The sequence below is a fragment of the Miniopterus natalensis genome, chromosome 1 (assembly GCF_054644295.1).
Source record: "Miniopterus natalensis isolate mMinNat1 chromosome 1, mMinNat1.hap1, whole genome shotgun sequence".
Lineage (NCBI taxonomy): Eukaryota > Metazoa > Chordata > Mammalia > Chiroptera > Miniopteridae > Miniopterus > Miniopterus natalensis.
The window spans coordinates 7,015,942-7,042,027 of record NC_142081.1 but is presented as its reverse complement, the minus strand read 5'-3'; positions in this window follow the sequence as shown (position 1 = coordinate 7,042,027).

Genomic DNA, 26,086 nt, shown 5'->3' with positions numbered 1-26,086 from the left:
TGGATCTTCAAGAACCTAAAAGCTCTACCACAGCAGCCTCACAGGCAGCCCAAAATAAGGAAGGGCACACCTCAGATGTGTGGTTTACAATTTGATAATAGGAAACCCATACAAATTTCAAAGGAAATGTATCAGCTTAGACTGGAGGGACATAGTTCAAAACCACAAGATACTTTTTGGCCCTGAACGCAGTACAAGCAGGAGGCAGGCTGAGAAAGCTATTTGACTGCACACATAAGACATTTTTTAGAAAAAGGAAGGATGACCCAGAAGGCAAGTCATAGAGAAGCACTCCCGGGGACTAAGACTGGGCTTTAATCAAGGAACTAATGATGCACTCTGCTGAATTTCAGAATTGCTATAGACCAAGGACTCCTATGGACTTCCCATTTCCCCCACTCCTTAGCCCACCCACTCCTTCTTTTATTGGGAGTGTTACTGTATTTATCCTTTGCCTGTCTCACCACTGTGTGCTGGGAGTGGGAATATGAAGGGGGGATGTCATTGTTTCTTTAATTTTCAGGCCTTTAGATGGTGAGGAAGTGTGTTGAAGAGCTGCTATAACAAAACTCCACAGACTGTGTGGATTATGAACAACAGAAATTTATTCCTCACAGTTACAGGGGCTGGAAAATCCAAGGTCATGCACCTGTATGGCCACATCCTGGTAACAGCCCTTTTCCAGGTTCACAGCTAGCACCTTTTTGCTGTGCTCTCACAGGATGGAAAGGGCGAGGGAGCTCTCTGGAGCCTCTTTTATAACAGCATTAATCCCATTCATGAAGGCTCCATATTTATGACTGAGGCATTTCCCAAAGGCCCCACCTCCAAATACTGTCATCTTTGGTGTGGTTAAGATGTCAACATATGCGTTTTGCCAGGACACAAACATTCAGACCATAGTAAGCCTCATCCACACCTGGACCTGATTTATACAGTGGGGTCCTACATCTTGAACCTGAACCTGATGCCATAATAGTATGAGAATTTGGGTGTCCTGGCAGGGGAGTAAGTGAGCTTTGTGTATGAAAGGGCTGTAACTTGTTGTGGCTCTAGACAAGGTGGCCACCGTCGAGTCTTTTTTCTCCCTGTGCACACTTACTGTTTTCCCATTGAGAAGTAGAGTCTATTCTTCTAACCCCTTGAGTTCAACTTGTGCTTTCACCAATGGATACACTAGAGATGATCCCCAAGGCCAGGGCATAAGAAACCTTATGGCTGTTGCCCGAGTCTCCTGGAAAGCTTGCTCTTCATATATTCCCTGTGGGAACCCAGCCCTCATGCTGTGAGAAAGCCCCGAGCCCATGGAAAGACTTTCAGAGACCCAGTGGACCGCTGCAGCTGACAGCCAGCACCGTTGGCAGCCCCGTGAGTGCGCCTCCTTGGACATCTAGCCTAGCTGGGCCTTCCGACAGCTGCAGACCCGCTACCGTCTAACTGAAACTGCAGGAGAGGTCCCACGTCAAGCGGGAACTGCCCAGCTGAGTCCAGTCACCCCACAGAGCCGTGGGTGATCCAGTCACTACATTTTGGTGGTTTGACGCAGCAGTCAATAACCAGAACATCTGCTTTGCTTGGTATCGTGGAGAATTAAGCTTCCTAGGCACCTTGTTCTCTGGGTTCTCAGCAGTTTGGGCCAATAGGAGGCACTGGTGGGAGACTGGGAGGGGGAAGGAGGAGAGAAGCCAGGCGTTTTCTTCCCCTCTCTCTGCTCTGGGTGGCTCCTCCTGCAATGGCTACATCTCTTCCTTCGTGCTATGTCTTGTCAGAGACCCTCCCTCCGTGGTTTCAGCCCCCAGTAGGCCGCCCTCTGCATTCGAGCTCCTAGCAGTCGACCCCAGCTTCTGACTTCCAGTGAGCATGTCACCCTTCTGGCGACGGGAGGTCGCGGCTCCCTCTGCCCCACACCATTCCCCAGTAAGCTCACCATTTCCATCACCTGTGCAGCCAATTCCCACACTTAAATTCCTTCTCTTTGAAACACTGCAGTGTTTTTCTAATGGAACTTTGGGTGGTACGGCATGGTCCAGACTAGCAAGTCAGGAAGGATTCCCTGAGGAGGGTCTTCTGAGCTGAGAGCTGATCAATGAGCAGGATTCCTGGATATCAGAGATAAGCAAGTGTAAGTGGTCCAAGGGGAAAGGTGGATTGACACATGAGAAAAATTGGGCAATGTGTTGTGCCACAAAGAAAACGTGAGGGGGGGTTTGCATGAGATGAAGTTGAAGAAGGTGGCAGAGCCAAACCGGAGGTTCTCAATCCTCAGTGCACGTTAGAATTACTTGGGGAGAGTTTAAAGAAAATGGTGCTCTGACCTCACCCTCGATTAGCTGAATCGGAATCTTTTGAGATTGGGCCGGAAGGATTAGTATATGCAGTCAGGGCTGAGAGCCGGCAGGCCAGGCCGTTCGAGTCCTGGGAAGCCATGGTCTCTACCCTGGTCATTGGGAAGATCCAGAGGGTGGTGGACTCCCAGGCTGTTGAATGAGAAAGTGATTAGAGGGACCCAGAGTGGAGGCAGGAGGACCTGTAGAGGCTGTTTGGCGGCTAAGGGCTTGTGCTCTTGGCTTGCCCATGGTGGAAATGGGTAGAAGTAGGTGGTTCAGTCTTGCTTGGCTAGAGTTTCTAGAATGAACTCAGGCAGTTCTTCACATCTTGGCATCTTGTTCTGCATTTCCTTGCTCCCTGTTGGCTCCCTGCAGGCGAGCTCTGCACCCTTGTCCATCTGCCCCAGAGAACCTCCTGCTGATGAGCCCTTCCCGATCCACTCCTCTTCCTCCTAGTCAATGGATGCAGAAGCTCAGCTCCTTAAGCACCACCCCATTTTAACACGGCTTGGATTTTTATTGTATTTGGCAGCTTCAATCAGAAATATGAAGTACACGAAACTAGGACCTTTGGCCAGAAAGCCTCAGAGTTTAAAGCCCTTGGGGATGGCCTCTCCTAACCCTGAATTTCACAGAGGAGACGCATGAGCTCCTGAGAGTTCAAGACTGGGACCCAGTTGTGGACTTCCCTTCCCATCTTGCTGTCCTTGTGATCAAAGACCATGGATTTGCAAATTATCTGCCTGAAGTTCATTCTCGAGCTCCGGAAACCTCACCCCAACTCAAGGGCCATAATTATCATAATGTCCCTAGGATAAGTTTTTTGTAAATTTAAACCAATGCATTTTCAGTTCCCCTTTTCCATCCAGTTTCCCAGCAGCTGTTCCCTCCAGGGAACTAGGGGGCTTTCCGCTCCAAGGCTGGAGAGGCTTTGCAGGACCTGGCTTTGAAAGCTCTTCAGAGGAGAGGAGGGGCCGGGCTTTCTTCAGCTCCCTCTTTAGCATATAAAGGGCAAAGCCCAGAGGCTGTTCGAGGGGCCAGGTCACCACTGAGAATGGAGTTAGGGAGCATGAGGATTTGGGGAAGTAAAAGCAAAGAAAGCAGCTATGTTGAGGGGCCTGGAAGATAGTGGGGGAGAAAGGAGGTGGGAGAGGTTGGAAGGCAAAGGAATCAGAAGCATGTTTTGTTACTTTGTTCCTGGGTCCAAGACTGGGAGATGGAGGTGTTAGATCAGTGAGGCTGTCAGAAGGGCAGAGAGGAGCTGGTGATTGTTCCGTGGTGCCCTTCTTCAGAAAGGTGCCAAGAGGGTCAGCCAAGGGGCTCCCCAAGTTTTAGCTTTCTCCTGAGGGGCACAGAGGCTAAATGGACCACCAGAGGGGCTGGTCCTGGGCAAAGCAAGGTGACACTCAAAGGACACTGGCTGCAGGCATTTAAAATCTGTAGGTTCGAGAAGGGCTGGTTGGTCTCCCGGGGCAATCTAAGTGTTGGTAGATGGAAACCCTCAACTACTCAAGTTGTTAACCAGAGGGGTGAATCACCTCCGAGAAACCAGTTCTAGATCTGTAACAGCGGCCTGAGCTCGGACCCCAAGTCAGATAACCCACCAGGTAACAGAGTGTGACACCCGAGCGTTCCCCTGAGCTGATTGAACACTCATCAGCGGAGCGCCCCCTGCAGGCCGAGTGGGTCGGGACAGGCTGCTGACTGAGGAGACCGGCTGGTTTGCTGGAGGCTTTGAAGCCCCAATGGCTTTGTTTTCTTCCAGCGTTTTTCTCAGCCACACTCACCTGAACCTCCTCAACCCTCCCCCACCGACCTCTTGGCAAACCCCACAGCTTTCCAGTCATTGCCCCTTGTTACTTAACAAGGCCAGCCTGGCCCAGTTTATAATTCCACCCTCTAGCCAGTTTATTGCCTCCTTTAAGTGGGGCGGGGCTCGATGTTCTTACACGGAAGGTAGGTCAGGGGTGTCCTGGCGCTCCCCAACGACTACGAATCTTTGAATTGGAAGCTCAGCCCTGGAATTCATCAGCTGGGTTACTCTGCAGAAGTAGCTCAGCCTCTCTGATCCTCTTTGGTAAGAGAAAGTATTATTTGCTCTGTCCATACTCTGGAGTTGAGGGGAAACTGAGGTTGGTGTCAGGTTTTACAAGTTGCTAAATGTCACATGTCAGTTATTGTCATCCCTGTGCCTCGTTTTAAAATATTTTAAAAGCAAATGAGATATATATATTCAAAACTCATCGCTTCCTAATTATTTCATATCATTTTACGGTTACCGATGCTCAGGAAGGGAGTACATCGGTTGTATCGCGTGGCGGAAATGCTCTATAACAGCGTGTTGCGGTGTCTCTCTCCCCGGCTCTGTGGTCCTCGCTGCCGCTTCGGTAGCTGGAGATCAGCTGTGCTGGGCGAACTCACACCACTGACGTTAGTGACACTATAGATCAGGACTTACGTCTCCTCCCCGCCCCACTTTCCAGAACCATGTAAATCAGGGGGTGTTGGGAGGAAGAAATGGGGCATATTCTCCTAGGCAATAATGTGCTTTCTATACAAATGTTAGAAAGGAAACATTTATTTTAGATGACTAATGGCTGCTTATACATAAAACAATGAAACATTTAAGACACCTTAGCATCCAGCCAGCATCCCTGCCTTTTCACGTCTTCAGACATCACTGATGTTGTCAACTCTGGCTCTCTCTCTGAAGTTAAGTAAATGAATCTAATTTGGCTGATAACCTAATTTGTGCCGCCATCTCCCAGGGCAACCTGGTGAAACTTATGGTCTCTTCTCAGAATCAAGGTTTTACGTGCATAATATAAAGTGCATTGAATTATAAAATCATATTGAAATAAAGTCATCAAAGTATAAAAATATATGACATAATTACTAGTATGAGCTCCTTTATTAACACGTTAAATAGCCAGGACTTGCATGGAATCTAAAAACGACTGCAATTTCAAACCATAGCTCATTGCATATGGTATTTGGGGATATTTGCAACCACGGTCATGTGGCATGAAAACATCTGTGATTGCTACTGATGATCAATTCAGTTATTGACAATGCTACTGTACTTTGGTGCCTATATTCTTTAAACATTTTTAAAATTGAGATATAATTGACATATAACTCCTGGGGAAAGTGGAGAGCCGCGGCTCAGGTTGGGGACTCGGGAGAAGAGAGCAGGCATGTGCAGCCAGCCTGCGCCCCCTCCCCTCAGGAGCAGCAGGGCCCTGAGCTCCCATCCCCCTGTGTGCCAGGCACAGAGGAGCCCTTGTGTCCCCTGAAGGAAGAGGCAGCTGATGGTGGGCCAGTGGTCAGTTCCGTAGGCAGCAGATTGTATTTGGCCCTAGGTCACCTTCTTCAACCAGCTGTTCGTTGATCGAGCTGATGGTTTGATCTCCTTTTGCCTGTTTCCTGTTTCCTGTTTCTCAGGAGGCAAGAGAGGGCAGGAGAGTCATCACTGAGAACCCCGGGCCCTCACAATGTCCTTTCTCCACCCCCGTCTGGGCCCGTATTAGACAGCGAGCTCCTCGAAGGCAGGGGTCATCGCTCAGTTTTCTCCGCTTTCCCATTGTCCTGACCCCGGGGCCGGGCACTTAAAGTTTGAGGCTGTCCCCCCAGAGTTTACTAAATGTGCTGCTATGGCAGAGGGTCAGAAGTAATTCCATGTGCTCCCTTGGAGCATGACAGTGCTGATGAGGATGCCCGGAGGGTGGCGGGGCCTCAGTTTCCCCTCAGCACGAGCACTGCTGGACACCCCAGAGCACTTGCTGACACTGGCAGGTGCCAAAGCCGAAAGGACTGGTGGCGTCACCTTCTGCCAGCTTTGTGGCGGGCCGGTGGGGGGATTGCTCGCTCTGTAGGCAGCCCACTCACGGCGTGAGAAGCGTTGGTTGGTGGCATTCATCCCGGGTCTGCGCCGAGTCTGCCTTGGAGTGAATCCTCTCCTGCCCTCAGTCCCTACTCTGCCTTCTGGAGCCTCGTGGAACAGGTCTGAGCTCTGTCGCTATGAAGCCCCTTCGAATCAGCCAGGTTAGCTCCAGAGTCCTAACCAAGCTGCCTCGCACTGCGTGCAGAGGTGAGCTCACGTCAGACCTTTAAAATGGCCTTTTAAAAAGCATGTCTTTCAGAAACTGTTTATCAATGACTAGTGATCAATTATCAAATCAGAGGAGTCCAGTGGTAGAAAGGCAGGGGGCCTCTCCGGCCCCAGAACTCAGCACCTTGCAGCTCCTTGGAGGACCGGCCCTGGCAGGTCTGGGCCGCGTGTGGGATGCAGGCAGGACCCACAGGCTTTCGGGTTGGCCCTGTCTTGAAGCACCTCGGGGCTTGGTGACAAAGGAGCACCTGCCTTGGCCAGGCTTACAGCAGGGCTCAGTTTCCGTCAGCGTCCCCATTAGACCTACACTGGACAGACACGGAGAGCCCATCGATCGCCTGCTGTTTGCATGGAGCTGATGGCATCACCATCCCTTTCTACAGAGCCAGCGCGGGGTTTCCAGCTCCGTGGAGGGAGGAAGACTCGGTGCTGAGCCTAAGACATCAAATGCAACCCAGCAAATATGCAACCAGTCCTGCTGAACACCAGCCCGGGGACCCCACTGTTTATTCATTTACAACCATTAGGTCAGGATGCGGTCAAGAGAAAAGCACAGTTTAGCTCCAGGCCAAATGAAAGGGCTGGAGAAGAGATCCCCATACACCGCGGTGCAGGTTTGAGGAGGGGCACTGACTCCTGAGGCTGGGAGAAGCAAAAGGCCTCCTGGAGGCCAAGCGGCCCTTCAGCAAGGCCGCATCCATGCACCCCGCTGGCAATCATGAGGCTGCGCATCTCACTGCATTCTCACCCACGCTGGGCACCGTCACTGTAAAAGGGACTTGCCAGCTTAGTGCATGGAAGACGGGACACTGTGCAGCTCAGCCTGCCCTCCCCCGACTACTCAGATTTACTTTCTTAAAAATATGTATTGGCCATTGGTGAGGTATCTCTTTTTTTCTTTTAAAACCAGTTACAGGGAGAATTCGTGTCTCACGTCTCTCGAGGGGGCGGCCGCCCAGAATGACTGCTCTATGCTTTCGCTCGTCCCTTCATCTCTGCCGCATTGTCAGCCGCTGTGCCCCTGGCGCGCTCCCCAGTGTTTCCATGGCTAGACCAGGGCTGGAGGGATGCCCCATCGAGTCCCAGCAAGGCCACAGCAGGGACCCGCTAAGCAGGCAGAGGCGGGCCGCGGGCGGGCGGCTGGGCAGGTCAGAGGAGATCGTGTCGCTCCCCCAGCACGTGTGGCCGAAGGACCCAAAGCTCAGAGGAGGAACAGGCCTGTCCGAGGCCGAGCTCCTGCGCGGCCGCCTCGGTGTCCGGGCTGAGCTGCGCCCTGAGTGTGAGGCGCACGCTGGAGGGATCGGAGAGCCGAGCACAAAAAAGGGATACATGATGTTATTAATGAGTGTTTAATACTGATTACCTGTTGGAATGGTATTTTAAACATCTTAGGTTAAAGAGACTATATTATTCAACTTAATTTCACTTGTTTTTTCTTTTCCTAGGAGAATTTAAATGTGTGTGGCTTGCGTTACATCTCGATTAGACGGTGCTGTTCTAAGGTCTCGTCGGGAATTAGTGGCAGTGGGATGGGAGTGTGTACATGTGTGTGCGCATATGTATGTATGTGCTGCACACGTGTGTGCATGTGCATGCATGTATATGTGCGTGCTTGTGTGTGTGTATGTGTGTGTGTGGAGGGGCAAGGAATCAAATGTTTGGCCTGAGAACCTGTTAGACATCCCAGTGGAGATGCCGAGCGAGGCAAACGCGTCCGGGGCCCAGTGGTGCCTTGGGGCTGGAAGTGTGAATTTGGAGTCACTGACACATAATGGCCCGTATGAATGGCCTACTTTAAAATGCATTTTTTAACACTGTGCTACACACCATCACTATCAGCCAAGTGGCCGTTGGCCACAGCTGTCCTGCTTATGCATGGGAGTCAGGGGCTACCTAGAAGGTCCCAGTGGCCACAGTGGTCAAGGGGCACAGGAGGATGATGTCCTGCAGAAAAAAATACAGACATGACCTACTCTGAGTTGAAAGTTTCTCTGAAAAGTTGGGCTTTGGATGCAAAGAGATTTTAGGGGCATAGTAACCAGTTTATTTTATGTATATATTTCTATCAATGAACGCATGAGCGGGATGCAGGCTGAACACTAATATCTTGGGCCACTTGGGTGCTAAGTGGGAGATCTGAGATCTGAGCCCAACCTGAGCCCGGGCTGGGTGCGCTTGTGCCTCCTCACTGCCCTCTGCTCCGGGTCCCTCTTTATCTAAGTGAGCATCTAAGTGAGGCTGTGCTTGCTTTCCTCTGTGCCCCTGCATCCACATGTCACCTCCAGGAGCATGAGCCACTGTTACAGACAGGCTTCTAGATCTCTGGGGCTCAGCAAAGTTAAATCCATTCCTCATCCACACCCTGCCTTTGTGTGGCCCACCCCTCTGAAGCGGCTGGTCGGGCCCTGGTTCCCCCAGCCTACTTTCTCTCTCTGCGGGTTTGACTACTGTAGATGCCTCATAGCACTAGAATTAGACAGTATTAGTCATTCTGGGGCTGGCTTATTGTACTAAGCATAATTGCAATGAGAGTCATCCAAATTGTGGGTGTTAGAATTTCCTTCATTAAAAAATTTTTTTTAATTATTTTTTTTTATTGATAGAGAGAGAAAGGGAGGGAGAAGGAAAGAAACAAATTGAGAGTGAAACATCGATCAGCTGCCTTCTGCATACCCCCTACCAGAGATCAAACCTGCAACCTAGGCATGTGCCCTGACTGGGAATTGAACCAGCAACCTTTTGGTGCATGGGACGACACCCAACCAACTGGGCCACACCAGCCAGGGCAGAATTGCCTTTGGTTTTAAGGCTGAACAATATTTCATTGTATGGATAGGCCCCATTTTGCTTATCCATTCATCTATTAATGGGCACTTGGACTGCTTCCACCTCTTGGCTATTGTGATTAGTGTGCTATGAACATGAGTATGAAACTATCTCCTCGAAATCTAGCTTTCAGTTCTTTCAGATGTATTCCCCAGAAATGGAACTGCTGATTCTATCATGATTCTATTTTTATTTTTTTGATGAATCACCATGCTGTTTTCAATAGAGGCTGCACCATTTTACATTCCCACCAGCAGTGCGCAAGAGTTCTGATTTCTGCACGACCTTGCCAACACTTGTTAATTTGTTTTTTGTTGTTGTTTGTTTTAATAGTAGCCATTATGAGGTGATAGCTCATTGTGGTTTTGATTTGCATTTCTCTAATGATCAGAGATATTGAGCATCTTTTCATGGGCTATGGGCCATTTGTATATCTTTTTTTGAAGAAATGTCTATTCAAGTCTCTTACCCATTTTTAAATTGTTTTTTGTTGTTGTTAAGATTTACACCTTTCTTAAATGGTTAAAAAACAAAAGAAGAAGAATATTTTGTGATTTGTGAAAATTATATACAATTCAGATTTTAATGTCCATAAGTAAAATGTCATTGGAACAGAGGCCCACTCACTTGCTTACGTTTTGTCTATGGCCCCCTTTCACTACAATGGCAGAGTTGAGTATTTGCGACAGAGACTGTATGTTTTGCAAAGCCTACATATTTTACTATTCCATTTTTACGGAAAAAGTTGGTTACTCCTGGTCTAGGATGGAAGGGGTTAAGAAAAAGCCTTCAGGCCTAAAGGAAGGGTGTGTTTGCCTCCTATAGACAGAGGGGGACAGCAGAGAGCTGATGTGCTGGAGGAGGTTCCCTACTGGCCCAGCTGCCAGGATCCCAGAATGGATTCTGCGCAGGGGTCCCCCCTGCCTGTGGGCTTTGTGGGTGAAAAAGGGGCCACATACCAAACCTGACAAGCTCGGGGGAGGCCCACACTGTGGGCTTTACAAACTCAAAGACTGAAAGTAACCACACAGGGGTCTGAACATACAAATTCCTAACTAAAAGCCCGTCATGGCGGGTAGTTATGTCCTAGGCCTGTGGCTTCCTTTTTATTTGTTTAATCTTCATTGTTGAGAATGTTAGAGAAGTCCCCCCTTTCCTTCCTCATTGCCCCTCTGCCCGGTCCCGCCCCGCCCCAGGCCTTCGCCACTGTATTGTCTGTGTCCATGAGCAAGGCCTATACGCATGTAAATTCTTTGGTTAATCTCTTCCTGCCCTGCCCTCCTTTGGCAAAGGTCAATCTTTATCTTAAGTGAGCCTGTCTATTGTCTTTGTGCATCTAGGGCTTGATACCTTGGAAAGGTCAGCGTGATCTCTTCCAGACCCCTCAGGGCACAGCCTCCCACGAGGAGACCGCAGAACCCACTGTTCCCTGTTCCCAGCCTCCCATCTCCACGCGCTGTAACTGTTCATTGTTAGCTGTCCCGCAGCCACCAACGTAAAAGAAGGGTGTCTCTCTGTTTTGCTTTTTACCCAACCGGAGGTCGCCCCCTCTTTGCTTTCTCCCACCCCCTTCATCTAGCACCAGTGGATTTCGTGTAACCCTCCTTATGGCTCCCCCTTCGACTCTAATGTATAAATCAGCAAAAGGGCCGTTCTCTGCGGCATCTCCTCAGTCCATTGAGATTTTGCTTCCTGGCCTATGTCGTCAGTTTGACGCAAATAAACGCAAAAATTCTCAACAGGTTTGGCCATTGTTTACACCAAAAGTTTGGGAGGGTTGGTAGAAACCACCAGAACGTGTGTGAGGCTGACCTGGGAAGGCGTAGAGTCCCCTTGGGTCCCTCTGCCTCCCTCCTGCCTCCCTCCTGCCTCCTGTCTCTCCTTCCTGTGGGTGCCAGCCTGTCCTTCCTAACACGCAAATCTGGCCCCTTCCCGCTTAACCCCCTCTTTGGCTCTCTCTACTTTCCTTGGACATCAAGTCCAAGCTCCTTCAGCCTGATTCCCAAGGCCCGGTCTCTCTCTCTTTGCCTTTATTTCTTGGTCTTCAAGGCTTGACTCCATCCGTTAGAGATGGATCCTAACCTTGGACTCCAATAATACGAATATCCTCCCTACCCCCTGTAGAGTTTCCTGGCCTATGGGTCTTAGCTCCTGCCCTCTGACGCTGTGCTCTCACTCTCCCTCCTTTCACCTTGATAACTGCCTTTATCCTTCAGGCTTAGCTCAGGCTTCACCTCCTCCAGGAAGCCTTCCATGACCACTTGCTTCCACCCCAGATACAGCTAGCTACTACTCTTAGGGCTCCTTTAATTCTCAATGTGTACCCCTCCTAGTACCTCAAGCAAGGCCACAGGTGAGGGCGGCCTGAGAATCTCGTCATCTTTGGGACCCGGCACCCACAAGAGGAGCTATCACATAGTTGGCACTCAACAGATGTTTGTCGTGAGTAAACAAATGAATAAACGAACAAATAAACATCAAGTCCCATCAAGAAAAGAGTGAGATCCCTTCAGGTCCAAAAGCTGTTTTAGTAATGTCCTTCACTTTCCAGGTGAGGCTGGACCTGGGCAAAGCAGGGATGCCGGACAGTTTTATCTGCATCCATGCCTGGCCCCTGCAGATTTGTGAGCTGAACCAGCTGAGCGGTAAGGTGGATAGCTGAGGCCCTCCCTGCCCCTCTTTGCCTAACAGTCTCACCTATGGGGCATTTGGCACCTGAGATGGACCGGCTCCCATGGGGACCGCAGTGGATGCTCCACGTGGCCTCCTGCAGCTGGGCAAGGTGGTGCTGTTCTGTGGTAACCTGTGAACGCCCACTCCCCAGCCCAGGAAGAAGCAAAGGCTCACAGCAGGATAAGCTAGAGCCCGCCTCTCCTCGTGTCCCCCTCTATGGGCTGGAGCCCCCCAGTTGGGGTGGATCAGAGTCAGAGAGAGCACTGCAGGGGACGTCAGGTGACCTGAGTGTGAGGCCGAGCCCTGCTGGGCAGTGTGGCTGTGTGATGTTGGGGAATCACATGCCCTCTCTGAGCCTCTGGGGTTGCTGGAGGGCCACGTGAAGATTGATCTGTAGGGTCTTTCTACAGTGTCAGTGGCTCTGTGTATACGTAGGTGGCTCCTGGGCAGGCCACCCAGCACACAGACGCCACCTACCCAAAGCCCCTTTATCAGTGGTCTGGAGGCAGTGGGAGGAAGGGAAATGGTGACATTCCAGCTGGGTCCTCAGGTGCCCCGCTGGCGCTGGAGTTTTTGTGCCCCCTCACCGCTCGGCTCAGAGGCCTCAGACTTACTGGAGGGTCAGCTGGAAGGAGCCCTCACTATACAGACAGACTTCTCCTGTCAGAGGCGACTGTAAGTATCATTTACAAAAGGAAGTCAATTAAAACTTTCCCGACGGACTGAGGCCTCTGTGCCCCTGCCCCCCACCCCCCCGCCGCTGCCAGCAGGATGTGGCTCTTTACAAAGGGGTGTGTGGCTTCCGGGACTAATACTCTGAGAATTCTCCTTTCCTCTATTAATTAGCTACAGTCTGGGTTTGGGAAAAATCTTTTAAATTTTCCAGTTCTTGCTGTTGAGCCATTTTTCCTGGAAAATAAATAAAATGTGGTTCTTTATTGATTGGATTCATTCATTCGTTCAACAAATGGATGTTATCCACTCACCTCTTTCAAGTCTGTGCTGAAATCTCACCCTCTCCACGAGGCTTCCCCAGCCGCCTGTTTAATGCTGCAGCTGGTCCCCCCAACACTTCTGATCCCCTTTCCCCTGCTTGCCTTCTTTTTGTTTTTTGGCCACAGGTCTTATCACCTTCTAACAGACGACATAATGTACTTATTTATTACACTTACTGTTTATTTTCTGTTTCCCCTACCAGAAGTGAAGCCCCACGTCACCCAGGGCCTTTGACTACCTTGCTCACAGCTGCACCTAAATGTCAGGACGGTGCCTGGTGAATAGCGGGCGATCGACTGAATGACAAGCTATGGACTTGTCAGAAAAGCCCTGAGCGTTCAGGGTAAGACAGAGAAGATGGTGACACAGGCCAGTGGCAGGAAGGGGAAGGAAATCAGGTTTATTGAGTGCTCTCTGTGGGCTGAGCCCTTATATAAAGATCTTTGTCATTTAATCTCCACAGTGACCCTACAAGTTAAGTGATGTGTCTATTTTCACACAAGGAAATGGCTGTCTGAGAGGTTAAGATATTTGCCTTAAGGTCACCCAGCCGGTGGGAGGTAGACCCAGGCTATAGACCAGGGCTGTCTTACCCTGAAGCCACTTGCATTATAGCACAGGCAAAGGAACAGCAAATGTACCGGGGCTTCAGGGACGACTTCCTGGAGGAGGTGGCATCCACACCCCCTTGAAGACAGAACACAGGATGGATAAGCAGAGATAAAGTGCAGGAACTGCTATCTGCAATGGAGAAAAGGGTGAGCTGCCAGCCCAGAGGGGGTGCTGTGCAGGGCAGGAGCAGCGAGTAGGGCCCAGGCCACGTGGGAAGGACAGTCGTGGTCAGGAAGTTTGGAAATGCAGATGGGGGTCAGGCGCCAGTTGAGACTCAGGTTCGAAGCTACCACTTTAATTTCCAATTTGCAAAGCTTTCATATATGCTATTGAAAGATGTGTCATGCTCTCAAAAATCCTTAAAATAGTCAGCAATCAGCATTTCTCTGCTTCATAGCCCCTCAAACAAGGCAGATCCAAGATGTGCTGAAATAGAATAGAGTTATCTTTCGAGTCCTATGGGCCAAAGAGGTTATAAAAAGCCAGCCCACTCAGCTAAAAGCCCAGCCGTTGCCAAAACATTATAAAAAAAAGACCCTCTGTTGTAAGGAGTGCCTGCTAGGAGCTGGACATTTTGCATCTCTTGTGTGTGATTTAAGTCCTCTGGGGCAAGCGGCATGCTGGTCCTTCTCAAGGAGATTATGTTCCTCTTCTACACTCACAGGGCTAGTGGGGACAGAGGTGACATTCCCCACTGCCTCCCCTGCCCCTGAGAAAGTGCACGCCACAGTCTCAGAAACACTGCTTTCGTGCCGCCAACAGGGTGCCTACTGCAGAGAATTATTCATTTTCGATCGCTGTGCCTCGTGCTCCCGGGGAGCCGTGGAAATGGTCCCTGGGAGCTCAACTTGATCCATTTAGCGGGGAACCTCCCGCAGAGCGGAGCAGATGCGGGGAGCTGGGAACCTGTGCTCTGTCAGCACTCTCATTTGACGGTGACAGTCTGCGAGAGCTCATGCCGGGGGAGGCATCACTTACGAGACCAGGCACGTGCGCCCAGCTCGCGCTGCCAACGCCAGGCAGCCTTCCCATTACTCACGCACCCGCCCGGAGCCAGGCGCTGGCTCGGTTCTAGGAATCCCGATGATGGATGGCACACACAGTGGGTACCCTCTAGGAGTTCCCAAAAGGTCACTGCGGCACAGTTCCATCCAGGCAGGGACCCACCTCGACAGATACTCCAAGGGGAGAAATCAAAAATTAAGAAAATCGGCAGTTTCGAAAGTGCCCCCAGCAGCCCTGATTCTGATCCATTCCTCCAAACGGCCTATCGGGGTGGCAGGATGCTTTGAATTTCATCCCCAGCTTCCATTCTGAGAACAGCATTATAGTCCCAGATCAGTTTATTTCTACCCACTTCACGGACCCGCCATGGCAAACCACAGTCTCCTGAAGGGGTGGACAAGTGGTTTGGGACCATCTAATCCTAAGAGGCTCCCATGCACAGGCCTTTCCACGGTGGTGCCACATATTGTTCTGGTCTGAGGGGCTCAATGAACGATACCTCTCTTCCTCAGGGTGAGTCCAGCAGATGGAGAACAAACTATCACCTCTAAACATCAGAGTGTATTAGCTAGTGCTATTAGTTCTCTGCTGCATAACAAACAACCCTAAAGAGCTCAGTTGCTTACCACAAAAAACATTGATTTTTCTTACTTGTAGGTCTCTCTCTTAGGGCAGCTCCACTTCAGGCTACAGGCAGGGGGTTCTTCTCTGCTCTGGGTCTCTGGTGCTGGGACCATGCTCTTCTCATGGCAGGTGGCAGAATTGCACAAGGGCCCAGTAGACACATATGATGCCTGGAACTGGGCACTTTGGCCTGGAACCAGGCACTGTCACCTACATTCCATTGGCCAAAGCAAATCACATGGCCAAGGTCAGCCTCAGAGGAGCAGGTTCACCCACAGTGAACATTTCCAAGAACAGGAAGGAAACCACACTGTCCACATGTGGACGTGGCTTGCGTGCATGGAAACAAAGACATTGGATCTTTTACCAGAAGGTCCCATCCACTACCGCTCACAGCCACAGCTGGACCACTGCTGGCATTTGCATACGGGGACCTGCCCCAGTAAACAGAACAGCCAGAGATGGGCAGCCCCAAATATACAGTTCCTGTGGGAACCTGGGCCCCTGAGGAGGAGAGGGAGGGAGAGAGGGAGGAAGAAGGGGCGAAGCTGGAGAAATTCACCCCCCTCCCCCCAGTCAGAATTCACAAAGTGAGTGGTTGGCAGGAGGCCCGAAAGTGCCACCCTAATGGGTGTCCCCCCAAATGGAAACAGAGAGCGGAAAGCATGCTCCCTCCTGGTACATACATGGGCGTGTGACCCACGTTGGCACTTGGCCTTTCCTGGCCCCTGGCGTAGGCATACAGTCCCCCGGGCCGCGATTTGTTTAGGAGGAAATGAGGGTTGTGTCTGTTTATTTAGTCGATACCCATTGACGGAATCTCTACCATCAGGCATGTTTAAGATCTTCATAGGCCTCAGACACTCTCCTGTAGAACCTCAGGATTCCCTTTCTCTCCTTTTATCAAATATGTTAAGATACACTCAGCTTACATTACAATTTTTCTTTTGTTTTAGAAATTTTGAAAGGCCTTAAAGCCTTAATTTCACTTTTAAAATTATTTAGATGTGATTCATTGATTTTGGCTTCTCAGCGATCATTGTGCGTATGAGAGATTCTCGCAAAGAGAGAAAACACACCCTGGGCATCTTTCAATTGTAATGACATTATGAATGTTAAAGTGAATGATTAATGAAATGGATTCAGCATCATGGTTAATAAGCAAACATTAATTACTTTTATTTTGCACTTTCCCCCCCCAAAATTCGGAGCTATTATTTTTCAGGTCTCAAACATTTTTTTTCAGCTCTGGAAAATTTAGCTGCCCCCAAATACTGCTTATTTATCCCTCAGGGCTGAGATAGCCTCGAGCACTGGGCAGGAGGCTGCAGATAAAGGGACAGAGGAGGAGGAAGTTTTTCCTCCAAGAAGTGCTCGGTTTAGAAGGAGGAACAGATGCAGCAATGCGAGCTACAGTGCGTGTGAGAAACGGGGCCACAGCAACGAATCCGGGGCCAGTGGGCCCATGAAGAGGCAGGGGACAGCCATGGCGACAGCTTGTGGAGGCAAAGAAGCGTGGCTGTGGCCTGGACAGTGAGTGCGCTCGAAAGACTGTGAGGGGTGAGCGGGGTTAGGGGAGGGCAGAGGGCAGAGGACAGAGGGCAGAGTAGCAAGGGGGTTCCAGTGTTAGGAAAGGAGGGGCGGATGAATGAAGAGGCATTAAAGAGCGTGCTTGGGAAACGGGGGCCATTTACCACGGTGGAGCACAGACGGAGGGGAACCTGGCAGGCCTGTGGCAGCCCGTGGGGTGCCACCTTTGTAAGAGGGCACCTGGCGGGCCTCCTGAGCCTGCTCACTGGGCATGGTGATCTGGAGGTAAAACTTCTGAGGTCTGGCATTTTTCTTCTATTAAAGTGTGGATTATGTCTCCTGCCATTTATGCTGGTTTCTTTGTAAAACTTCTTATTACTAGGTTAATATTTTGCCCTTGTGTTTCTTTTAAATTTTATTTATTATAAAATCCCTCATTGATAAGACACAGAAGGCAGAGGGAGGGCTTGCTCTGAACTCTCTCCCCCATCTCTCGGTGACCCCACCCGGGGCCTGGATGCTGGCGGGGCAGCCCTGCCCTTTAGATCTCTCCTGTCTTTCCTCTCTAGCTGTTGATTCCCTCGCACTTCCATTCCACTGTCTCTTTCCTTTTCAACTGGAAGTGTGACCTAGAAATCGGTGTTAGTTTCTTAGGGCCTCTGTAACAAATTAGCGTGAACTGGGGGGGTTAAAGCAACAGAAATGGATTGTCTCCTAGTTCAGGGAGCCAGAAGTCTGAAACCCAGGTGCCAGCAGGGCGCCGCTCCCTCTGAAGGCTCTCAGGAGGAATCCTTGGGGCCTTTGCCAGCTTCTGGTGGCTCCCGGAGATCCTCGATGTTCCTTGGCTTGGCGCTGCCATCACCCCGGTTGTGAGCGGTACCTACGTACAGGGCTGTTGGAGGATCACGTGAGAGGGAATGAACACAGAGCCACAGCCAGGGTCAGCTACGGGCGGGACACAATGCTTCGCAGTATTAGTTCTTTTCATTTTTGCTGCACTATTGTTACGTTACCAGGCCCCTCAGATGCGAGCTCTTGGAGGCGGCACTGGTTGGATTTTAAGTGCTAGCTGCTAAAGCAACAGGAGAAAGGCATGGCAGGCAGATAGCTTTCCTTTCTGACAAGTGGAAGCCTATGGAGTCCGTTAAAGTTAATTTAATTACCAAGGAGTAATTAGCATGTTAATCTAGGTCACTCTTTTCTTTTATTGTGAGCATCCCCACAAAGAGTGAACTTTGGTAAGGAAAACTCAGAAACAAGACAAAACCTGTAGTAAGTCAGGAAATGCATCCCCCATCTGTCCAGCTTCCCGGGGGTGGGGACCCTGGGCTGGGCTGGTGCAGTCCTGAGTATGGTCCCTACATGCAGGTCATCATTTGTCAAAGAGGCTTCCAGGGTCCTCATGCTTGGTTTTCATTATTATTAATTTTTTTTACTATCCCTAGAGTGTAGACAATGACCCTTTGTTTCCCTAAAGGACCCTCACTGCAGACAGCTAGCCCCCAGTTATTAAAGCTATAAGATGGGGTTTAGGCATTGCTGGGCTCTGTGACTTGGGAAAATACCTTGGTACCCAAGGTGACCTTGCTTTCCCCTCGACCTGAAGCGATGGGTTCACTCGCTGCCTCCCCACCTCCCCCTGCAAGAGTATAGATCAATCTGAATAAAACTTCCCCAGTGGAGTGTCAGCAACATCTCTCACTTTCCAGGTGGTTCCAAAAAAGTCGGCGACCTTACTGGTGCTATTTTTATTATTGCCCAGTCTTTCCATTCCCTCCGTGGTCTGCAGGGATGGGTATCACTTCCCAGTGACGCAAGGGCAGAGCCCTGGAGACGGCATGTTTGCATGTTCGGTAGCTCAGCCCTCCTTCCTGCCTGTCCCACCCTTGAACTTTCCTCCTGGAAGCCCAGGCCCAGCCCCAGCCCCCAGCGCGAAGTGAGTGCCTGTCCTCTGAGCTTCCCGTGTCTGAATCTTTTGGAGGCCAGGGGCCTCTCCCTACTGTGGTGCTGAAAGCTCTTCAAGGTCAGAAAGGTCAGGCTGTCCTCGGGCAGGAGAAAGTGGCAGAGTAGAGAAGGCGGGAAAAGGGGGTGTCCTCTGGAGCAGGGCTTGAACCCTGGCCAGGGGACTTGAGTAGGGTTGGAAAATGAATGGAGTTTCCTCCTTGGAGTCACAATCCCACCGTCAGAAGCTGTGAGCAGAAACCAGCCGGGAGGCCCAGCACAGCGGCAGAAAGAGTGGGCACCTGGGATCCACTGATCCCTCCATCTCCTCCCTGTGGGATGGCTCTGGGAAATGCCTGGGGATGGGAGCGAGGAGAGAAAGAAGGCGGGGGAGCAGGGAGGAAGGGATGGGAGCAGTGAGAAGGAAAGGGAAGGGGGCGGGGCTGGGAGCAGGAAGGGAGGCGGCGGAACAGGACCATCGGACACCCCGGCAGTTTCTGTGGTTGGGCCATGGAGACCTGAGCCTTAACTGGGGGACATGGGCAGAGCCTTTCTACCTTCCCAAACTGAAACTCCGTCTCCAGTAAATACTAACTCCCCATCGCCCACCCCACCTCTGGCACCCCAGTTCTATTTTCTGTCTCTATGAATCTGACTGCTCTAGGTCCCTCATTAAGTGAAATCATACAGTATTTGTCTTTTGTGACTGGGTTATCTTACTCTGCATAAAGTCCTCAAGGCTCATCCATGGGGTAGGGTAACCTGTGACAGAATGTCCTTCCTTTTAAAGGCTGAGTAATATTCCACTGTGTGGATAGACCACATTCTGTTTATCCATTCACTCATTCATTCTTTTTTTTTTTTTTTTGAGATTTTTTGACCCTTAGAGAGAGAGGAAGGGAGAGGGAGATAGAAAAACATCGATCAGCTGCCTCCTGCATGACCCCCACTGGAAATCGAGCCTGCAAGCCAGGCCTGTGCCCTGACCAGGAATCAAACCTGCAATCCTTCAGTGCACAGGCTGATGCCCAATAAACTGAGCCACACCAGCCAGGACTATTCATTCATTCATTCATTCATTCATTCATTTCTTAAGTTTTTAAATAAACCTTTGGTTTTGGAATAATTTTAGATTTTCAGGAAAGTTGCAGAGATAGTGGAGAGTCCCGTATATGCCTTCCCCAGGTCCCCTACGGCTGACATCTTACATTAACAAAGAACTGAGAACCAACACCAGCACATTACTATTAGCTAAGCTTTGTTTGGATTTCACCACTTTATACACTAGGATAGAAGCCAGGATCCCACGTTGCATTTAGCTCAATGTCCTCTCAATGGTCCAGACCAGGTTCTGCGGCCCCGCCTGTCTGGGATGTAAATCAACAGGGTGGTGGCGGTGTGGGATGAGAGAGGTGGGTCAGCGGTGACCCCCAGGCTTTGGGTCTGGGCAGCTGAGCAGAAGGTGGGCCCTGCTGACCCGGGACAGGCAGGAGGAGGCGTGGGTGGCGGAAGGGACGGAAGGTCACAAGTGTCTTCACAGAGATGCGATTCTTCCTGGATCTCTGCCCGGCTGCGCCTGGCCGGGGGCAGGGGCTGGAGCAGGTCCTGGGAATCACTCCAGGAACCCAAAACACCAGCTCAGCGAAGTCCTTCCTTTGGGACTGGCCAGGACAGAGAAGAACACGCAGCCCAGAGGCAGGTCTTGCCTGTTGGACGCTTCTCCCAGGATCTGCTCGGTGGGTTTGGACAGCAGCTGCCCCCCTTCTTCCTTCCCAGCCCCACTTCCAAGATTAAGCATCACCTCCCTCCCGTTAGTTCCCATGGAAACGCACTCCTGGCATCTCCTCCTCAGCATTTTACCTTAAAAGCTGCCAAAGTCTGCCCAGAGGAGCACTTAGAAAATTCTTCAGTAACTTCCCTGCTCTTCCTTCGCTCATTAAGGAGAACCTTCTTTTTGGAGGCTGTGAGCACGAACTGGGAAATGAAGATGCCGTGGTCCAATCCTGGCTCTGTTTAACTCTCAGGGTGGCTGGCTGAGGCCCTCCCCCTCTCCAAGCCTCAGTTTCCCCATTGGTAAAACCACAGGACTGCCGCAGAGCAGCGAGTCCCAACCTCTCTCCCACAGGATGCCCCGAGGGCCACGTTTTTGAAAGCTGCTGTCTGTCAGCGCTCATTTCGTAACATCAGTGCGCCGTGTCTTATTAAAGACATCCATAACTTCCCCCAGAGCTTCCGGTCACAGTCTGGCACGCTGGGTTGATGTCATTTCATGCAAATGCCGGTGCGGCCGTCTCGGCTGCGAGTGCAATGTTCCCTTTGGAATGTAAAGATATTGGAAATCATCCTGGGCTCTCCATCACCGCACCTGGGGACCCAAGTCCAGTAGCACCGGTGATGTGGCACGATCAGGGCAACTGGCCCTTAGCACCAGCTCTGAGATTCTGCGGAGTGGAGGGACTGTAGACTTTGGGGTCAGAGACTTGAGGGTTTTTGTTTTTTATTTTTTATTATTTTTTATTATTTTTTAAAAAAATATATCTTTATTGATTTCAGAGAAAGGAAAGGAGAGGGAGAGAGAGAGATAGAAACATCAATGATGAGAGTCATTGATTGAGCCCGCAACCCGGGCATGTGCCCTGACCGGGAATCGAACCCCGATCGCCTGGATCCTAGGTCGATGCTCAACCACTGAGCCATGCCTGGCCGGGCGGGTTTTTGTTTTTTAAATTCCAAGCCTACCAATTAATCTGGTGTGCTCTTGGATAGTGCGACAAAAGTCCACAAGTTCCTCAACACTCCTCCCTTCCGAGGTGCAGCTGAGTCCCCTCCCCTTGAGCGTGGCCTGCACTTAGTGATTCTACGGAGAACGTGGTGGAAATGCCGGTGTTGGGCCTCCGACTCCGGGTCCCCGAGGCCTTGCGACTTCCTCCTGGCTCTCGGATCACGGGCTCTGGAGGAAGACGGCGGCCGCGTCGTCAGGACACTCAGGCAGCCTACGGGGGAGCCCTTACGAAGAGGGACTGGGGTTTCCTGCCAACAGCGTGAGTGTGACCATCTGGGAAGCTGTGTCACTTTTCTAACCGTCTCGGCAGCCGTGTTGGCAACTTGGAACATTGCGCATTTACCTCGCACATCTGTCGGTTGGAAGCCCAACGTGGGTCTCGCTGGGCTAAAGTCAGGGTGTCACCTGGGCTGCGTTTCTTCCCAGAGTGTCCACAGGCGGGTGATAGGTGCTGGGGGAGCTCGGCACTGAGCGTCTCCTCTGCCTTGGGGGAGGGGATGTCCTAGGTTTGTCCCCAGCAGGCAGGTGGGAGGTTTCCCTGCAGGACGTGTGTTGGGGGAAGGAGCAGAGCGGGCGGGGCCGGGCGGGGATGAGGGCTGCTGGGCGATGCATTTGCCGTGGAGGGAGCTCTGGAAGGTTCTTCAGAGCAGTCTTGAATCAAGGCAAGTTTCCCCAAATGAGGGATCAAGATTTGACTCCAAGTTCCTCTCCATTTTATCCAAGGTAACCACACAGCGGACCTTTTCCAGCCTTATGCCTGGACTTTGTCATTCATTAAATCAACAAGCTCCTGTCATTTTTTATTCTGTATCTTCTGCAGTCTAGTGGGGGAAACAGGAACAGAAAACGGGCGAGGAAACAACCCAAGGGACCCAATCCAGCCTAGGGCAGGCGAGGAAGGTCCCTAGAGGAAGGGAGAGCTGAGCTGGATCCTAAAGATGAGAAGGAATGACAGGAGAGAGAGGGCAGGGCAGGCATTCCAGGCAGGAGGGGACAGCGAGGGCAAAGGCAAGGAGATGGGACACATCCCAGTGACATGACTCAAGGGGTTTGGCGTTGCTGGGATGTGAAGTGCAACGCAGGGAACGGTGAGAATTGGGGCTGCAGAGGTAGGCAGGAGCCAGATCATAAAGGGCCTTAAGTGTAGGGTGAAGGAGGTTGCATTTCATCTTCGAGATGATGGGGAGCTATGGAAGGGCTGTAGCTAGGTGAGGGCGCTGGTTTGTTTGGCATATTACTCTGATAGCAGCAATTTGGAGGCACAATCACATAATCCATTCAAATATTTACTGAGTGCCTCTGTGCCAAACACTACTCTAGATGCTGGGGAGAGCAGTGAACAAAACAGCTAGAATTTCTGCTCTCATGGAATTTAAAATTGAGTGGAGGGACACAGACAGCAAACAAATAAATGTAAAGTATGTCACGGGAAATTAAGTGTTACAGAGAAAATCAAATAAACAAACCGGGACAAGGAGAGTCTGGTAGATATGGGGGGGGGGGTTTGTCCATCTTAAAGAAGGAACATTAGGGAGAGCTTTAGAGAAGAGGTGAGCATGTAGAGGAGGTGATGGGAGGGCAAGAGCAATGCCTCCAGGGGAAGAGAGTCCCAGGCCCCGGGCCCGGGCCGAGGAAGCAGCAGTGCAAAGGCCCGGGGTGGAAACCTGCTGGCAGTGTTTGAGGGTTTGCCTGGAGGCCACAGAGGGTAAAGCCGAGGGGACAGAGGAAAAGCAGGGGAACTGAGGAGAGAAAAGGAGAGGGGAGGGGCAGACCACATGAGGTCACTGTAATGACTTCTTGGGCTTTTGGTGCGAGAGAGACGGGAAGCCATTAGAAGTTTTGAGCAGAGAAATGATAGGGTATGACTTCAGCTCTAACAGGATCGCTCTGGCTCCTGTGCAGAAATTAAACGGAGGAGGGACTAAGTCCAGTGCTGGGAAGCCAGTGAGGGGATGAGAGCGACTCCAGCGGGCAGAGGGTGGCAGTGTGGAAGGCGTGGGGCAGAGGGGACCTGGAGGAGGAAGTGGGTGCTGGGTCTGCAACGAAGGCAGAGCCCGCAGGGCAGGGACGGACCGGGTGGGACGTGATAAAGAGGGGTGTCAGGCTACTGCAGGCTTTCTGTCTTGAGCAGCTGGGGTGGGAAGATGCGAGGGGAGCAGATTTGGAGCAGGGCAATCTGAAGCACAACTGGGCCCGGCCAGCGTGGCTCAGCGGTTGAGCATCAGCCTAGGATCCAAGAGATGGAGGTTCGATTCTGGGTCAGGGCACATGCCCGAGTTGGACGCTCGATCCCCCGTCGGGGGGCGTGCAGGAGGCAGCTGACCAATGACTCTCATCATTGATGTTTTTCTCTCTCTCTCTCCCTCTCCCTTCCTCTCTCTCTTTTTTTAAAAAATATATCTTTATTGATTTCAGAGAGAGGAAGGGAGAGGGAGAGAGAGAGAGAAACATCAATGACGAGAGAGTCATTGATCGGCTGCCTCCTGCACGCCCCCAACTGGGGATCGAGCCCGCAACCAGGGCATGTGCCCTGACCGGGAATCCAACCCCGATCGCCTGGATCCCAGGCCGACACTCAACCACTGAGCCAGGCCTAGCCGGGCTCCCTTCCTCTCTCTGAAATCAATAACAACATATTAAAAAAATTAAAAGAGCGCAGCTGGGACACTGCCACACTGAGACACCCAGGAACATCCCTGAGGAGACGTGGTTTTGGCGGCGGGGATATGGGAGTCCAGAGTTCACAGGACAGTCCAGGCTGGAGTCCTGGGTGCTGGATGGCCCCCCTCTCTCCCTTCCTCCCTGGGTTTCTTCGAGGCCCCCTGCAGGGCCTGGGAAGGGAACCAGGTGCCTTGGGAACATAAGCCTTATTATTAGAAAGCCTGTCCCCACAGTTACTTCCTGGCTTGGAAGGAGGACATGGCCTGTGTGTGGCAGATGGCGTGGCCTTGTGCTTCACATGATGAGAAAAGTGGGACCCTGAGAGCAGCATAGAGACAGGTGCTGCAAAAAAATTTTAATCTCCTAATGGTGCTGGGATGGTAGGAGCCCCGTCCGAGCGCTGTGGGTTTTGAATTTAAATAGAAAGGAGAGAGAAGCCAAAAGAAGAATTCTAGGGCATTTGAAAGGCAAGCCCAATGCCAAGCAAGCTTCCAGAGTACACCAATTATAAAAGAGGGGAGGGAGGAGAGGAAATGAGGCAGGCGGTGCTGAGCCTGGAATAGCCATTAATCATCCCGAATGAGGTGGTCATGGGGAGAGGGAGCTGGGTGCGAGAAGGGCTCTGCACAGCCCAGCTCAGGCGCCACCAGACCCCATTTGTGCCCCTGCTCAGCCCCATGAGCTGGGTTTTACGGATTCCATTTTATAGATGCAGAAACTGAGGCTCAGATAGTAAAGCCTCATTGCTCAAAGTGTGGCCCGTGGCCCCAAGAGGGGTGGGCATGATTCACGGGTGGCTTGGGGATGCCCAGGGAAGGGGGTCTTGTAGAAGCATCACCAGGGAGGAAAGGCCAAATTCGTGTGAAATGCAAAATCACAGACCTTGCCCAGACCTGCTGAATCCAATCTGTGTTTTAAGATTTTCCCCAATTTGAAGGACTTGCCCAAGGTCACCCAGCTGGGAAGGGGCAGTATTACAAGGGGGACCAAGGTCTGTCTGACTCCAAAGCAAGAGTTCTTGCCATTTATGAGATTTTGTTCCAAAGAAAACCTCCCAGGAGGAACTTTAAGCTATGCTAGCTAACCTGTCATCTCCCTGCTTAAATCCTCCTGAGGTCCCTCCCCATTAACCTTCAACGCAAGCCCAAGCACCCAGCAGGGCACTCAAGGTCACCACAAGGTAGGTAGGTGACCGATCCAAGGTCATACAGCTGGATTCTCCTTCCAGAGGCAAGAAGTTCACTGGGAGTGAGGAAGTGAGTGAGGGATCGCCCATCACGGTGCACCATTGTCTTGTTTTCCTGACAACAGTCTTGCAGATGAAACTTGGTTTCACCATCTGATACACTGGCCATGGACAGCACCTGCCTTGAGCCCCCCGGTCAGCAAAGGTGGCTGCAGTCTTTGAGACCTTTGCTATAGCTTTATCCATTCCTCAGGATTTGGGAGTTTTTTTATAAACCACATTCTCTGGAAAAACCTTTAATTTTTCCCTGAGTTTGGGAGGCTCTTTGGAGAAGAAAATGCTGATTTAAGAGAGACACTGTATTATTTGTGAAAAACAATTCATCTTGCGGGCAGCTGTGATTCCTGGTCCCAATTAGCAGGCAAATTGACCCCATGGCTCGCAGGACTTGTGTCTTGCCTTCCAGTGTGGGGCTGGGTGGACCCCTGTGCCGAGGTTCCTGTAGGCCTTGGACCCTCTCACCACACCTGACACTCCCTGCCATGAAGCTTCTGCTCTGTTTTGTTTCCAGTGATGGGAGTGCAATGAAGCAAACATTTTAGCACCATGTTCTTGGGCTCTTGACTAAGGCCTACTCGGGGTCAGACATCACGCCCTGATGCAGGAGAAAATGAACAGATATCTCTGGGTCTGGTCTGGTCTCTCTGCCCACCACTGTGCCTGTAGCCCCTGCAAGAGAACCTGAAACACAGGAGATGTCAAAGCGTATGTTTGAACGAATGGATGGATGGATGGATGGATGGATGGATGGA